This window comes from Tyto alba, unplaced genomic scaffold (genome assembly GCF_018691265.1).
Source record: "Tyto alba isolate M040663 unplaced genomic scaffold, T.alba_DEE_v4.0 Super-Scaffold_6, whole genome shotgun sequence".
Lineage (NCBI taxonomy): Eukaryota > Metazoa > Chordata > Aves > Strigiformes > Tytonidae > Tyto > Tyto alba.
Genome location: NW_024881327.1, coordinates 17,111,386 through 17,128,258, shown reverse-complemented (window position 1 = coordinate 17,128,258; position 16,873 = coordinate 17,111,386).

Genomic DNA, 16,873 nt, shown 5'->3' with positions numbered 1-16,873 from the left:
AAAAAAAAATATATAATCTTTTAAAATCTTGGCTGTTTTGACATGTTAGTTTTCAACAGAGTAATTTTACAATTTTCAATCAGGCATTAGATGTGGTTTGCTTTCAAACACTGAAAATCATACTGCTTTCCTAACAGACCTTTGTACTGTATTAATCTCTTGGCCTTTCTTGAGGGGAAAAAAAAAAAAAAAAAGAGAGAGAGAGAGAGAGAGAAAAAAAGCAGAACTAATCTATCTTAAATCTGAATTTTTCTTCTGTTCTGACCAAGGGGTTAAATCCACAAGAGGGAATTAGTCTTGAGAGGAGAGAGGCAAACTATTCACACTCCCTAAAATGCAGTAATAATTGAGGTCCATCGACTATACTATATTTGTAAGGTACTGGAAACTCTGAACTCCCTATCTAATCAATGGCAAAAGGTAGGCACCTCACCAGACAGTGATTTAGAGCAGAGGCCTCATTAGGTCTTTCTCTCCATTAGCCACACAGGGAACAATGCCAGTTCCTGCTATCGGATACCCCGCTGCGTAACTTCAAGCAGTCACCTATTTTCCTTATGTGGTGTAAGGGGAGAGTTATGTCTAAGAACATGATTCACTTGTATGCTGAGCCAGGTACTGTCTGGAAGTGCCATGGAGCTGCCTAGATGCCTCTCTGCAGTCTGGATTCATAGCAGTGAACCACCTCCTTTGGTTAGATATCCAAGCAAAGCAATTTTTTTCAGAAAAAAAGAGAGCGTGGCAGCTTCTTTAAGCTGCTATAGCAATCCATTGATACCTGAATAATCAGTGGTGCACTCTCCCCCTGGGAAGTGGAGAGGAATTGATCCTAGAGTTTCTAGCTCCTGAAAAAGTAAGCAGGAGACTAGAATAGACATTGTTCTGATCTGAGGCTAACTCCGTCTGTCTTACCGGAGTGCTTTTACTTTGTATAATGTACTTTGTTTTTAACTAGAGCAATGACTGGCACCAATGTCGTTTAGATTAGTCTGGAATTATCAAATCTAATTTTCAGCATCTGACTGCTGAACGTAGCCACCTCAGACTTCATATTTTGTAATATAACTATCTCTGGAAGGATATTCTAATCTTAGGCTGTGATCTTGCCATTAATTGTAACATGAGATTTTGAGAGTATGAATTTAATTTTGGCTTGTTGGGAGTCAATCTGCATCTTAATGGTGTAGTTATTAAGTTATATTATTAAATATTCAGTATCCATCTATACCAAATATTTTTTTTTTTTTAATTGAAGGAAAATTTTACTACTGAAGAGATTCCTCTTCCTTTCTCCACCAGAGTACCTAATAACCCAGTGATAATGGCAGTGCCTTTGGTGGCAGGAGATCAGCAGTCCATTTGCAGCTCCAAATCAGATCAAGTGCTTTGGACCTAGATACATTGTTCCTTGTGTGACTGTTCTAAGCCAGCAGGCCAGAGAGTTGCAGAGATCACTGCAGTATTCTCCTCACCATATTTTCTGTTCAAGGGTTGGCCTGGTAAACATTACAAGAAACTACATCTCTTGGAGCAGACTCTGAAAGCAATACATGTAGGGATAGTGTGTCAATTCCATCTACATATGAGGTATAAAGAAAATGGTATCTTCAAGTCTTGATGCTTGTACACATCCTAGGGGACAAAAATTGGCCACAGCAGAAACGTAGCTTCCTGGGAACATAGGTATCTTCAAGGCTTGGTAGCACTGAATTTAAATGTGGGAAGCTGTATTTTTTGACTACTTATGTCTCGGTATCAGACCTTTGAGATCAAACTATTACAGACTATTTTTACTGTTTTAGAAAGCAAAACTGGAGAAAACAAAGATCTGAAAATACATGAATTCCTTCAGAAATTTTCAACGTAGCACACAAATGATGACATTTCAAAGTTCTATAACCATAGTAAGCAATATCAAGTTTCATTCCTGAATGTTTCTTTCCAAAATATTATGCCCAAAGAAGAAAACATCGTTTGCAGTTCTTAAACTGTAGAGTAGTATTTGAGAAGAATTCTGTAAGACCCAGTCTAAGTTTAGAAACAAAATTTTTGGAAAATAATTGAAAAAACAAAGGTATTTTAGAAATAATGAAAATTATAGACTCCAAGGCTCTTATTCCCTTCTTGGTTAAATCCTCTGCTTGCTTTTAGATACTTGGATCCATCAACATTGATACCTCTGCCCATTCATAATAGCATAATCTAATTTATAGTCATAGTTCAACTTCATTTGGAGAAACAAGTTTGACAGCGATGTGCAACTGCCTCAGGGTGGGAACAGCAGATCTTACTGAAGCTGAGTATTCATGGATAAGTACAGACAACTTTCCTAGAAACTGATGAACAGCACTCATAACTTGACACAGTTCTGTTCCAGTAGTTTGCCTTGTTTTGTTGATGGGTATTGACTCCTCCCAAACTAAGTAAAAGTTACTACATTTGTCTGGAGGAGAAAAGAAAACATTTAAAACTTGCAGTAGTTTATTCAAAGGGTAAAGCCTTGAAGAAATTTACAAAAAAGTGTCCAGCAGTGCCTCTAGGCTATCTGCACACTAAAATAGATTAAAGGAAAAGGAGAAAATTGGTACCTGGAGAGAGGCAGAAACATTCTTTGTCACCTTCTTGCCAACATTGCATTTAGACGTATGGTGCTCTGAGGTGTGTTCTCTTACCCCAGATGTTTTACATTTAGGATTAACACCTCCAGGAAAAATAAGAGGATTTAGAAGATGATCTTGGGATGAAGAACTTCCTTTCCTTCAGGTTTAGATGTTGTACTTTAATGCTCTCCTGAAAAATATTATAATAAAGTTTGTTTAAAAGCATAGATAATATTATAAGATCCACGAAGCTCTAATAATAGACAGAAATAAGTGAGATTTGCTGGGCAAAATACAATGAGGGCCATAGCAAAAACCGCCCTAACAGATGCAACCAGTTTTTACTTCTCTGTAACACAAATAGTATGATTCCAAGTACCTTGCTGAAAACCTTTATCAGCTGCACATGTATATGTGGCACTCCATTTTAATTAGCCTAAAGATTCAAGGCTTAGAAGGAATAGCAGGGGTCTCTAATTATCTTCAGAAACTAGTGATCTGCCCAGAAAATGAAGAATGAATAAGCATTAAGCAGTCAGAGGCCAGTATTCAGTCACAGAGAGAAGCAGGAAGAGTGGAAGATAAAGAAATGCAATTTTCACTGACTTGTCTGGGCTTTGAAAATTACTAAAAATAATCCTTCTTTAGTAAAACACACCAATTCTAGACATAGAGATTTTTGTTTTATTCTTATCAGTAGTGTTGGACTAGATATTTTAGGATAATTTTTTTCTTGTGTCTGTGCCATATTTCTGATATTTTTATTTTAAATGTATTTGTTTAGACTTCAGTAGCATTTCTTGAAGGACTCTTAGGAGAATAATATTTTCCAGGCATTGTTTATAATTTTTCAGTCCAAGTTCCAGGAAGATAAAGTCTATTCTTTCGTTCCCTTGAAAAAACTTATGACATTGGGATTTAAATCATTTCTATTCACAAACTGGCCTTGACAAAAAAAGGCTGAGGATTATCTCTTTAGCAACTTTTGAATCAAAGCTGCATTATTGATATGAAGCTAAAAAGGCTTTGCAATTCTTTATATAATTAAAAGCAACTGTTATGGAAATTTTTCAGAACAGCTGTTGTACTGGAAGAAAGGTTACACTCTTCTCTATCAGTAATCCCTTTAAATCTCTGACATGATTCATAGCTCTTCAAACAATGCCAGTAAATTAAACAAATCTGGATGCCTTCCATACATATATTTATTACTTGCACCCCTATCAGCAAGTCATATAAGAAAGCAATAACAGAACCCAAATCGGCTGGTGAAGTTTGTGTGAGTGTTCCTTTTTATGAACTTTATTTCTATTCTCGTTTTCTAAAATACTAATTTTGCCCAAAAGTGCTGTCCAGCTTCCTGATGAAGCCATACAAGCACTGGCCCAAAGAGCTTACAGTCGCTACTTTATTCTTGAACGTCAGTCAAGGGTAACAGATTGGAAGGAAAGGATAGACCTTGCTGAGTCTGGTAAAGGCTAGAGACCATTTTGAAGTAGGATAAAAAGCTTCAGCTCTTTATGAATTTCTGCCTTTCCTTGTGGAAAGATTTTTCCTCCTGGCTGAAAGGAAGCAGCGTAACTTTACTGCAGCTCAGGTTTTCATTTCATTCCTGGTTTTCGAGCCAGGGAGAGCTTTGGAAAGGGGAGAAGGACTAGCCAAGATATATATACATTTTTTTTTTTTTTTTTTTTTTTTTTTTTTTTTTTTTTCCCTCAAGGGGTAAGAAGTACTAGGGAGCAGAAGGAAGCAAAAAAGAAACCAAATGTGTGCCTCAAAGACTGGAATTGGCAAATGACTTGCTAGGTTTCAGAGTGTATAGATGTAGTGTATTTTGTAGATGTGAAGGAACACGGAAACAAAGAAGCCTGGCCTTGTACAGAAGCAAGAAGATGCTTTTTTCGCCGAGTCCGGCTACTGGGGTTGAATAACCCCACGCAACCCCTGCCGGCCTGGGGACTGAGTGGCGGAGGAGCCGCGCTGCGGGGCGATCTGCTGGCGGCACGTTGGGCAAATGGAAAATGGGCCAGCAGTGCCCCCTTGTGGCAACGACGGCTAACCGCATTCAGTGCTCCTGCAGAGGGTACCTAGCCCGCTTGCCCAGGGAAGCGATTATTTCTGTTCAGTTAGCACATGTGAAGCCACATCCAGAGTCCTAGGTGTAGTTTTGGATTCCTCAGCACAGGAAGATATTGTCCGGTTGAGCTCCGCCAATATGCTTAGGGGGCTGGAGCGCCTGATGAACAGCAAGAAGCTGACAGAGCGGTGTTTGCTTATCAGGGAAGGGCAAAGCTTTCTACACTTCTGAGAGCTGTCTTGCTTAAGGAAAGGGGAAATTGTTAAGGATGCAGAGGCTCTTCTCAGAGGCACACAACAAAATGACAAGAGGCAATGCAACACATTCAGGAAAAGCAATTTTTACTATGTAAGAAAAACAAAAATTCATTAAGAGAGGTTACGCACAGGAGTAGGTTGTCCAGGGTACCTGTGAAATCTCCATCCTTGGAGAATACTCCTGGGGAAAACCCTGGGCAACCTGGTCTCACTTTGAATATTGCCTTGCTTTGTGTGGGACTACATGAACAGCAGAGGTCTCTTCCAATCTGCATGTTTCAGTGAGTCTAGGATTCATACTGTTCATCAGCCAGATTTTTCTCACTAAGTTTTTGAATTCTGTGTGAAATTCTTCATATTACTTAAACAAATTTCTCATTGTATTTTATATTTTTTCCCTTCTGATAATGAAGTACTGTATCTAAGATGTATTGGCAGAGGTCTGTCAATAAAAGGTTGCTGATTAAACTGCTATAGAAGTAAGAGGTGGGCTTCTGTGCAATAAAGTTTCTCATGACTTGTGAAGTGAGGAGAATGTTGATTTGTCAGCAAGGTTATTTGGCAGGCTATTACCTGAAAGAAGCTGATGAGGAAGATGTTTGCCAGGAGTACTGGAAAGTTCAAAAAGGTCAAAACCTTGCTTTTGGATGCACTTTTTCAATTTAAGGATTGGAAACACTGCAGTACTAGGAATGATTTATTCCTTTTGCCTTTGGATATTCTGAACTCTCTTTACTGTATTTCAACCTTTGCCTTCAGTTCCCTCATGCAGACTTCATAAATGGTGAGAATTTTGTATTAATAGAGTATGGCCCATCACAGGCTAAGGAGGGTTGTTGAGAAAGTAGTTGTGAACCATGCCTGTTCTACTACCCATCTTAAATCAGAGCTGAGGAAAAGAGAAGCTATGTAAAACAGTGAATAAAAATGTCGGCAGTGTAAAAAGTTTTAGACACTGGAGTAACTAGGGGAAAATTAATGCTGGTTACCACTAAGTACAATCTGGTGAAGAAAATAAGAACCTGAAAGAACTGCATCAAATAAACCAGATGGCCTTTAACTGGACTTCAGAAGCACACTGGATGAGGTTTTATAGGATTTATATCTACAAACAACATGAATAATATCTGAATCATGACAGTACACAGTAAGAAGCTGTCCAAAGACATAACTAACTACAGTAGTCTTGCATTTGAGCAGACTGCTGTCTTGAAAAGAAGGGCCCCTGGACTCTTTTTGTAACAGTGGCAAGATTCCACTATGGCTTACAAGAGATTATATAAAATATTTACACAAATAGAATAAAAACTGTTGAGACTCACAGTGACTGCTAAATGTCTTATTTTATATTTGTTTTTTTCAAAGGGGGAAAGGCCTTGCTTCGACCATCTGTAGGCTGATTTACCAGAAAGGAAATCTATACCAACAAGCTATGACAGAAGAAGGGATGCAAACCACTGAAAAAGAGTCAGTGACACGATGCAGGTGAGAACAGCATTACCTAGATCATAGTCTGGGGAAAAATTATCTTGAGAATCCTCCATCTGTAGAAGTCTCTGTCCAAAGTAAGTTAAATACAGTTCTACTGATAAATAGATTTTGCCCTCAAAGATACAGAGGAAGCTGACTTCTCATAAGTCATTTTCAGCCTAATATGCTCTAGCTTGGGAGCACTTTAAGAAAAATAGGTTACTTTCCTCTAGGAGTTGAAGTTTTTGAGTAATTTTCTTTTTTTTTTTTAAAAAAAAAAAACAAAAAAAAAAACAAACAAAAAACAAAAAACAAACAAACCCTGAGAGTTTATATCTCTCTATCTCAGTTACTTCAGTAGGGCTTCTTTTCAAAAAGTAAGGATTTGATTCTATGAATTGTCTGTCTAGAGCATTTACAGTGATCTGGTTGTGAACTGTCTCTTAGATGTCAGGAACCAAAAGGTTTAGAGCTCTACGCTAGAACCTTGCCAACACACTTAATTTTCTGACTTGAAGCAAGAAGCAAATAAAGTCAGTGAAGTTTTTCAGTAATTGATGTAATATGTTCCCTGTGGTTAACATAGCCAAGCAGGTGGGCAGCCTCCTTTTACATCAGCTGTATCATCCAAACAATCTCCAAACAAAGGGTATGATGAATTATGTTGTGAGGAGAGGTGTCTGCCAAGGCACCATGGGATTACTGTTAGAACTGGTCTTATTTAACATCTTCATTAATGATCTGGAAGAGGGAGTAAGCAGACCATAAATTAAATTGGCACATATTACACAGAAATAATTCTAAGATCCTAGCTATACTAGCAGCAAAGGCAGACTAAAGACAGGTATTAAGAAAATAAGAGTAATTTGGGAATACACATTCTCTTTGCCTGCAGCCATATCAGGGTCATTTTACCGATTATGGTTGCGTGTACATTTGTATAATCTACCCATTTAAACTCTATTTATTTTACAATTAAACACTTGGCAGAAATAACAGCTGCATAAGATAAAGGGTTTCCTTGTTTTTAGCAGGGATAAGGGGGTAAGGTAGTAGAAACAGTATGTTTTAGTTTCTTGCTTGATCAGAAGAGTCCACTACAGCATATCTTTAGACAAAGTTTAAGTCATCCTGTCTACACTGCATGTTTACCTGTCAATATAAGTATACCTTTTAACAATATATTAATTTTTGTCCATTCCTAAAACATTGAAGTGAACAGGGCTAAAAGTAACACTTGAGAGGTACCCCTCTACAGTTGCCCCAACTTGATACTTGTAACTACTTTTTTGGATCTTTTGGGTGGTTTGATTTACTTTATATTTGTACAAGTAGCTTGTAATCAGAACTGCATGTGGTCTAATAATGTCACCAAACTTGTTTGATTATAAGATTTTTTAAAAATAATGTTTCTGGGGAATTAATTTTCCTTTAATTCCTTACTGAATTCATGTTGTACCAGCAGTTTCATGATTTTGATAGGCTTCCATATCTATCTATCCATGCTGCAATCACCACTATAACCTAGCTTCCCTTGGAAAATTTAAAAGAAAAATGAAACTCGTTATTTGTTATATGGCAATTTTATACAAGGCCTTGTAAAGTACACAAAAGAATAGCTGTGATTAGCAGCTCTAAAAATCAGGCACATACAATCAAACAATACAGAATACAAATCTGCTTGATTTTTCAGAAGTTATGAAAGTATTTCATGTGTAATGTTCTGTATAGACTGTGTACAGATAGAATGTGTTCCCTACCAGTGTCAGTGAGACAGAGCTGTCTTGGCCACAGTAATGTGGGCTGCATGCATTTCCCTTGGAAAAGCCAGTTATTTCTGTAAATTGTGGATAAATCTGCACAGCATGGGTTAAGTTGGAATTAAGCAGCATATCTGTAGGACACACTATTGCAGCTCTTGTGCTTGGAAATCTACTTTAATTCTACTTGCAAGCACAGGAAGCAGGCTCCTGATACAGCAGCGCTCTCAGGAGGAAGCTGGCAAGATAGCAGAATCCGAGTAAGTAAAAAACTAGAAAAGTATTACTGCAAGTACATCTGTCAAACCAGGGGATGCAGGAGAAAATGAGGTGGTGACAGGTTGGGCAGAAAGAGAAATAGCATAATATGAAGTGAGTTAATGATGCCAGCAATTTTTAGCAGTTGAGAAACTAAGGGCTGCAAAGGCAAGGTGGCACTCTATGATTTATGTGAAAGAAGTAGGCAAGGTGATATTTTTTGAAGTGTATGTTTTAAGCTGCTAGGCTAAGTTCAGATGTTCAATTTCACTGTTTTTCAGGATATAGTTATAAAAACTGTGTTATTCAGTTATAAAAAACGGTTATTCAGTGACTTGCTGTCTTGTGTTCCAGTCCAAATGAGATAACTTGCTGTTAAGAAATAATGAGAATCAAAGGTTTTGTTTTTCTTATGCCAGTTATATGCTAAAAAAGGTCCATTCATTTCAATTGAATTATTACTCCTGACTTACCCTATTAAAAGTAAAAAAGTTTAACTGAAGTAAAAATACTTATTATATATTTTAAAAATAAGTAATTTCTCCTTGCCCAAGATGGCTGTTGTTTTCATCCCACTCATAAGAAACTAAATCATGCCATTCCAGGTACCTGACTTATTATTTATACTAACAGGAAAAATACTAAAGGAAATGAAAAACAGCAGAAAACTTATATTAAGCTGTGGTATTTTCTTTATGAAAATCGAAGATGTATAAACTCTGACAAAAAGCTACAATATAAGTCTAAAAATCTTTTAATGTGAAAAATCAGGGGGCTTCTCACATTTCCTTGGCAACAATTTCTTTTCAGTGTCTGTTTGCTACACTTTGTTTCAAGTAGTTTTTTTTTGCAAAAATTAGTGTACTTCATTGCTGTTATATCTGCAATGTATATTTTGTGAGCTGAGCAAGTGTTGTTGAGATTAAGTGTATTTTATAGGTACAAAATATTATTAGCATGACCTAGATTTGAAGACTTCTAAAAATAAATTAAAGAATATAAGCCAAATAGATCTAGGTATTGTGTTAAAACAATACTCATTTGACCATTCATATTTCCACGCTTATCTAGTATCTCAAACAATTATTTTCTTGCTAATCACAATCCTAGGTATAAACTGCTAAGGTTCTCACTTTAGGTGCTGACGTCTTACTCTAGAATGAGTTTTGTATCTCTTCTTGAAAGGTGCCTAAACAATGTTCAATGATGAAACGTGAAGCTAAAGAAAGAAGTTATCCAGAGGGAATAGTATTCAGTGCCTTGTAGATTAGGGGGCATTTAAAAATAATAAATGACAGCTGTCAAAGGAAGCTTGTTGAAGTAAATTTGCAGTAAATAATAATAAATGATCTTGGAGCACAGCAGTTGAAATTTTCGATAAGTAACCAAGTGGTCAGGTCAGCTTGTAGTACAGTACTCACTGGTCACTGTGAGGATAGTAGCTTTTAAAATGGCAAAGAAAACAGGATGTGCATTCATCAGTGTATGACTGATGTGCTGACAGAACCCTAATTATGTCATGAACACAAGAATGCTGTAATACAACTTCCATAAGGGACTCAAGGCCATAAATATATTTTACCCTCTGCTGTGTGGAAGGAAAACCTTCTGCAAGAATTTGTTTTTTATGGGACTACTGAAGAGGTGTTGATCATTGAATCAAGTCATGAATTCTCAAGATCATGGTAACCAGAGAGAGCTAAGTATCTATTTGATATAGGAAACATCTGTTAAAGAATTTCTCCCGAGTCTCATCAGTAGTTGGCAAGTCTCATTGCTTTAGCAATGTTTTCATTATTGCTGTGTCTATAAAATGGCATAATATGTTTTGTACTACTGGTCTTTTCTGTATTCTCAGTGCAAACTAATAGCAGGTATTTTAATTCTAACTTCTAACAAGAAGTTGGAACAATATATAAAATAAAATAATTTAGTGCTTTTCATCTACATAGTCCTATACTGGAAATTTCAATTTCTGTGCTAATGTAAATCACTGAGTATGAAAATAACCTATATCTAATCCATGAGCTACACGTCTAGCTCTGTTTTAAAATTAAGATTTAGTTACTTTGGAAATGAAAAGTAGCTATGTCCTTTACTGTCTTCATCTAAACATCACATGTACTCACTTGTCTTTATTCTGTACACAGAAAAAACAGGTTGCCTAATGTCCGTCTATTAAGAACCTGGTAATCACATGTACACTAATCTTAGAAGAGAATGCTACAGTAAAGCCTGTAAGCATACCCTCCTAACTGGTGGTGCTTGGGCTGTGCCAATCTGCTGAATGAGGGCTGAGCACACGTACATACACACTTAGTCTTTATAAAGAACTATGTAATTTCATCAGACAAAAGGGAAAGATTTGTGTGCAGATGCTGGTGGACAAAATATTTAGCCACTATGCTTCTATTTCATCCAATTTAAGCAGTGCTTGAAGAAAATACTTTATGTTTAGAACATTTAGAACATACACTACAGACCATGCACCACAACATTAATCTTGCCTGTCACCACTTTCTTATCCATTCTCTATTTACAAATCTTCACCAGACTAATATACACAGCAGAACTGAATGAAAAAAACCCCAAAGGTATACATTTTTCTTATAAAATGAATAGGGTTGAGAGGCAGGGGAGATCTTGACTAACAGATGCGTGATAAAAGTTAAAGTCATCAGAATTTGAGTCATGGTGCATGGTCTGTTTTGTGTAACAGTTGTGATAACAGTGAAGTTTGAATAAAGGGATATATAGTATTATTTTGTTTTCATTTCCATGCTTTTATTGGTTTGTCGTAACATCTGGTACATCTAGCAATACTCTAATTGCTTTACATCTATGAAAGTGTATTTTAATATTCTGTCTGGTGTAACAGTATTTTCATTAAATGTATGCTTTTTCTGTCTGCTGCTATCACATTATTGTTATCTTGTGGTGGAGAGTTCAACACCTCCATTATGTGCTTTACAATAATATTCGCTTTTAACTTCAAGCCTGTCTTTCAATTTTCTTGAATGGCTCCTTGCTCTTACATTATGGAAGAGGATAAGTAGATGTTCACATTTACTTGTTCAGATTCAACTTAGAGTCATTGCTTTTTAGAAATTAGCAAAGAATTTAATATAAAACTGAAAGATTTTTTGAGAAATTAATTTAAAATATATGCATATGTATACATTCTTGTGTTCCCTACAGCTTACTGTACTTTTGGAGCATGATTAGACCTCCAGTTGACCTGGCTGTACATAACTCCCTGATACTTCTTCTTCTTTGTGTCCCTGCTTTCTACCAGTCACCATCCTCCATTCTCAGTAATTCTTTTTTATGCATTAGACTTTAGCAAACAAATACTTACTTTTGTCAATGTATAGAGTATCATGACCTTTACTGGTATGCTGTGTTGTCTGTAATAGTCTGTTTTTTCAGAATGACTTTAATCTAACTTTTGCCTCTCTCAAAAAAAAAAAAAAAAAAAACCAAAAAAACCCCCAAAAAACAAAACACAAACCACATTGAAAAAATCCAGCATCTTAATACAAGAAAGTTCAGTACAGTTACACAGTGCTTGTCTTTGTTAATAACTGTACTAAAATCAGTATTCCTAAAGTAGTGAATAGTATCTTCATATCTAACAGATAAGTGTTGTTCCTGCAATTAAATTGCAACTGCCAGGTCATTGATGCATGCAATGGACCTGGCAAATACAAGTAGCAGTCTGTGTGTAGTTGTGCCTAAATTCTTACAGGTAGGAAAATTACTTATCTAAGCACTCATGCTTTTTCTGTAGTGCCAGACATACAAGTGGAAGAAGCTTAGTATTAACATGGGAACCCTAACTGTACTATTAAAGACATATCAACTGCTGTGAAATATCTGAATAATTTGTTTCAAATATGAGTTAAAATAACTCTGGTAGAGGAAGGGAATGACAAGACTGTAGAAATTATCAATATTATAAAAATGACAAAAACTTCAAAAAAAAAGAAAAAAGAGGCAGACAGACAGTGGCAGGTGTCATCTTTGGATCTGGAGTAGTATTATAGTCATCTGACTCGTGAATTTCTTCCATTTATTACTGTCAAAGAGAGGATGAAATAGCTTAGCTTCAAGGCAATACCTAAGCCCTTTACATCTAACTCCAAGCACCTGGCTCTCCTCAGAAAGAAAAGCTATTCATCTGGCAGTCTTCAGCTTGCAACTGGCAGTTCCCAGGCACTGTTTGCCAGGTGCAATTACGTCAGTTGGCACAAGACATTAGGCTCACTGTTAAGCCATCACAGAGTTCTAGGGAAGAACTAAGTTCCCTAGTTTTAAGTTAGTACTTTGGTTTTCTTTAAATTCTGAGGTTAATATTGCAGAAAGATTGATAGCAAAGGATATAATAATGAGGTGTTTGTAATGGCTGCAATCTTCTAGAATCCATCAAAGCCCATAGCAGATCTTCCTCAAGGCAATTATGATTTGTTCAGCTTGAATTCAAATGATGCCATACGTTCATCAGTGGATTCCTGGATCATGTAGAGATGCATTGAGATAGACAATGTTAGAAAAACAGGAAAGCTTTTCTTGCTAGACAAGATAGGAAAACAACAGAGTGGGGGTTTTACTGAATGGTATTTTACTATGCATTAGAGCAGACCAGAAGTAGGTACATGGGCAGTTATCACATCTCCATATCTCAGGTGAAGTGTAGTAATTAACAGCTGAGAAGTAACTATCTCCAGCTGAGCTCTAACAGAATGTTCACAGATTATTAGCTTTTCACAAACCATTCTGAGAAAGGAGTGTTGTTTATAGTGTTTAACAGTACCTAACCTATTAAAAAAGAATTCTTCAATTTGTTGTCCACAGAGTACTTAATGAACTATAGTTAGACTCATAAAATTAGTTCAGAAAAGGAAAAAAGGGGTCAAATATACTGTTTGCAATAAATAGATCCCAAGCGTACCTCCTTTGACTTTATTAGGCATACACTAGGGATGAACTTGGCTCACTCTTTCTCTGGTTGATACTAACCTCCAGTTGCTGATGCCATTATTAAGTTAATTGTTTGGTTCATCAATCTGTGTCAACGAAGCTTTCAGAGCGCTTGATGAGATTTCAAGCATCAAGCTGTGAGGCATTAAAAAATGATGAATTTACATCCAGGTAAAACGATGCCCTTCAGCTATAATAATGAATCACTACTTTGTTTACAAATGGGTATTCATCATGAGACATGGCATGCACAGGCATTTTTGAAGGGGAAAGGCATTAGCACAGTAAATGATCTTTGCAACTGAAGCTGAATACACAGCAAAGTGAAAAAGGAGAGCATGTCAAATTATCTTTTCAGAAAGGAATTATGAATGCAAATTCACACTGGTGTTGCCTGGCCCATAATTAAATATTAACAAAAGGTACAATTCAGTATTAAGATGTCCTATTTCAGTAGAGACAAATCAACTTAATATACTTCTTCTAAAAGTTTCATTACTGAATAGAATTTCTCAGTATACACTTTTAGATCCTGGATTAACTACTTAATCTTTTACCCAAAATGAAAGGCTACTTCCTCTAACAGGCAGCAGGTGCCAGTGGTCTACCTCCCACCATTCTGGCAGCCAAGGAAGATTCAACTATGTTGGCTGTCCCTCCCCACACTGCTTCTGCCATTGGTTGGGAAGATTGATATCATTTTGTTAGGCCTGTCAGCCCAAATAACTGTGTGATCACATCACAGGTAAATTTAGTGTAATTAGTAAGTCTCACAAACGTGGTGAAGATAGTACTGCACAGGCTCAAGCAGTCAGAAAACATGCACAGAATTGCCAGAGGTCTGATATTGTGTTTGCCAGCAAATTACTAAAACTGGGAAGATTATGGTTATCAGAAGCATGCCCACCTGTCTTGTAATCATAGCTGGATCATGCCTTACGACTCTATATTTGTAATCTAATTTATTAGTGTTACAACTCGAGAGTCAACAGCACTGTCTAGAGAAGTATCTTCCATGCCATAATGTCTAGCTGTCCAGAAAACCTACCCACTACATCGGTGGTTTACAGTGGGTTATTCAGATGAGCAGATATTGAACCAACATTCAGTGCCGGGGATATGTCAATACAAGAGCTCCACAAAGCTAGAGTATAAACCAGAGACATATTAATACCCCAGCAATAGCTGCTGCTCTGAAGATCTGGATGGGATGTTTGTTAATTCTAAAAGCACCAAGCCTCTCACAGTCTGTTATTTGGGAGAGGAATATTCTGTACAAAATGCATGGCAAAAGTCTGTAATCAAATGATCCAAGATGGTTACCATAATTCTTATGATTAAATCCTAAGACTCCTGAAGCAGCCTTCTTAGGATGCCCCACGTCTGAAAGTCCTTAGAGTAGTATTGGAGGATCTCTTCAGCAATTAGGTTGCAATTATCTCAACAGCACAGGTTGACAAGAAAACAGTACCCTGGTCAAAGCGATGCATTTGGATGGAAGTTTTGATGTAGTGGCAATAAAGTATTTCTGCTAGATAACTGGTGATTCTGAAGTTAAGGAAAACCTGTTCTTTCCTCAGGATATGAAGAAGGAATTGGTGAAGTCAGTGTGCTACTAGCATTCATTGTTCTCCTTTCTCTGTGGAAAATGCTTGTCAGCCTAGCCACTGAGGAAAAGGGGAGTAAACCTCAAAATAAACCATAAGAATTTCATACTGTTAACATGTTAGGTACCTATAACGTTAATCACATCAGTCCCAGGGCCTGTACAATTTAAAATAGAACTGACACAAACTTCAAAATAAAAGGTAATTTTCCACCTTAACTTTGAGTTGTGCTGTCAAAAGTTTATTTCCAAAAGGAAAGGATGAGTAAGGGATGGCTTTGTCTTCTTTAGAAAGAGCAATGAAATTCGCAATCATTTTATACAGCTTCAAGGCAGTAAGTAACTGCATGTTAACAGTGCTCACTACCATCATGCATTATTGATTCTTTTTCATGAAGAAAACAATTTTTTTCTCCCTTCGTTGTAGAGATGTCTGCCAACATTCTGTGAAAAATTACAAATAGCTCTAGGAATTGTTTACATAAGGCAGGAGTATCCTTGCAGAGATAGGCTGGAAATGTAACCGTTCCCATTTCTACAATGCATCACTAAAGAATCATCTTTGTGTTCAGAATTTTAATTTACAAACACAAATGATTACACTTCATTTGGCTGAAGCAATTACTGTTTGTCTGCCTGGCATTCTCTTGGAGATTATTGCTTCTGCAGCAGGAGCAACCACACATGAAACAAGTTCTGAACAACTGCCATTTACTACCCAGGATACTAAAGTAACCCTAAGTAGCATCAGTATAATTTGATATGGTGATCTGGGTGAGATGGTGAACCATCTGTGATGGTTCAGGAGATTTTCCTGCTGTGGGAGCAGAAGCTTTCAACAGAGAGGCAGGGAAGACAGCTGAGAATGGTAAATTCTACTGTCATCTGACTGTAGCAATAATAATGAGCCTCCTCAGATGTTTCATATTAGTTTGGTTTAATTTAATTTCAAGCAAAAGTATTTGTGTGTCAGAAACTAGGCATGCTTCATCTGAAATTCTTGCCCTGTACCTTCAATAGGCCTTTACTACCAACTCATTTAGTATAAAAATCTTATATTTTTTAGCCTGTAATTATGCTTTATAACATTACTGAAAGAAACTATTGCAGTCTAGTGCTGAGAACTCTGATTTCTTGAATGATTTGGTCGATTTGTTATATGCAACATTCACATTTGCAGTAAGATTAGTAAAATATAAAGTGAATATATCTATAACACAGTCAAAAAAGTAATGTGTCCAGAGTTACATAGAGGGAGCTCTTGCTTCGTTTTTCCAATGCAGTAATGCAATAAATATTTCTGGGCAATGACACATGTTGAGTCAGGATGAAGACTATTTGCCATAGGCTAAAGGAACAGCACCCAACAATATCGTGGCATTTGCTGACTCTCATTTATCTGATACAGAATAATTTGTTTTCCTTAAAATGCAGATGTTTTCAGCTGCTATTTGTTTCATATACAGAAGTTAAAAGAATAAACTCTGTGTGACATTGAACCTTCATGATCCCCCATTGCTCAAAGAAGAAATTTCTTATTCTAGGGTGTATAGAATAAGAACAGTAACCCTACAAAATTATCTGTAGAAGAATTAATACTTGTCATTAACCCTGTGTAGGTTGGTTCCTCCCTTTATCTTGGATTTCTAACTCTGTATTTGGTTCCCATCATTGTTAACCTGTTATTTAATCTGCAGATGCAGTTCAAAACCTTTCATCTGTTCAGTGTGCTCGTTGTGTTTCAATTTTCCTTTTCCTGGAGTTGTTTGCTTTTCAGAGAATGTTTGAAGTCTAGCTGCTAAACAAACACTAGTAAGAATGAGGTTTCCTTCCCCGTTACTTATATGGGAACTTTAAAATTAATT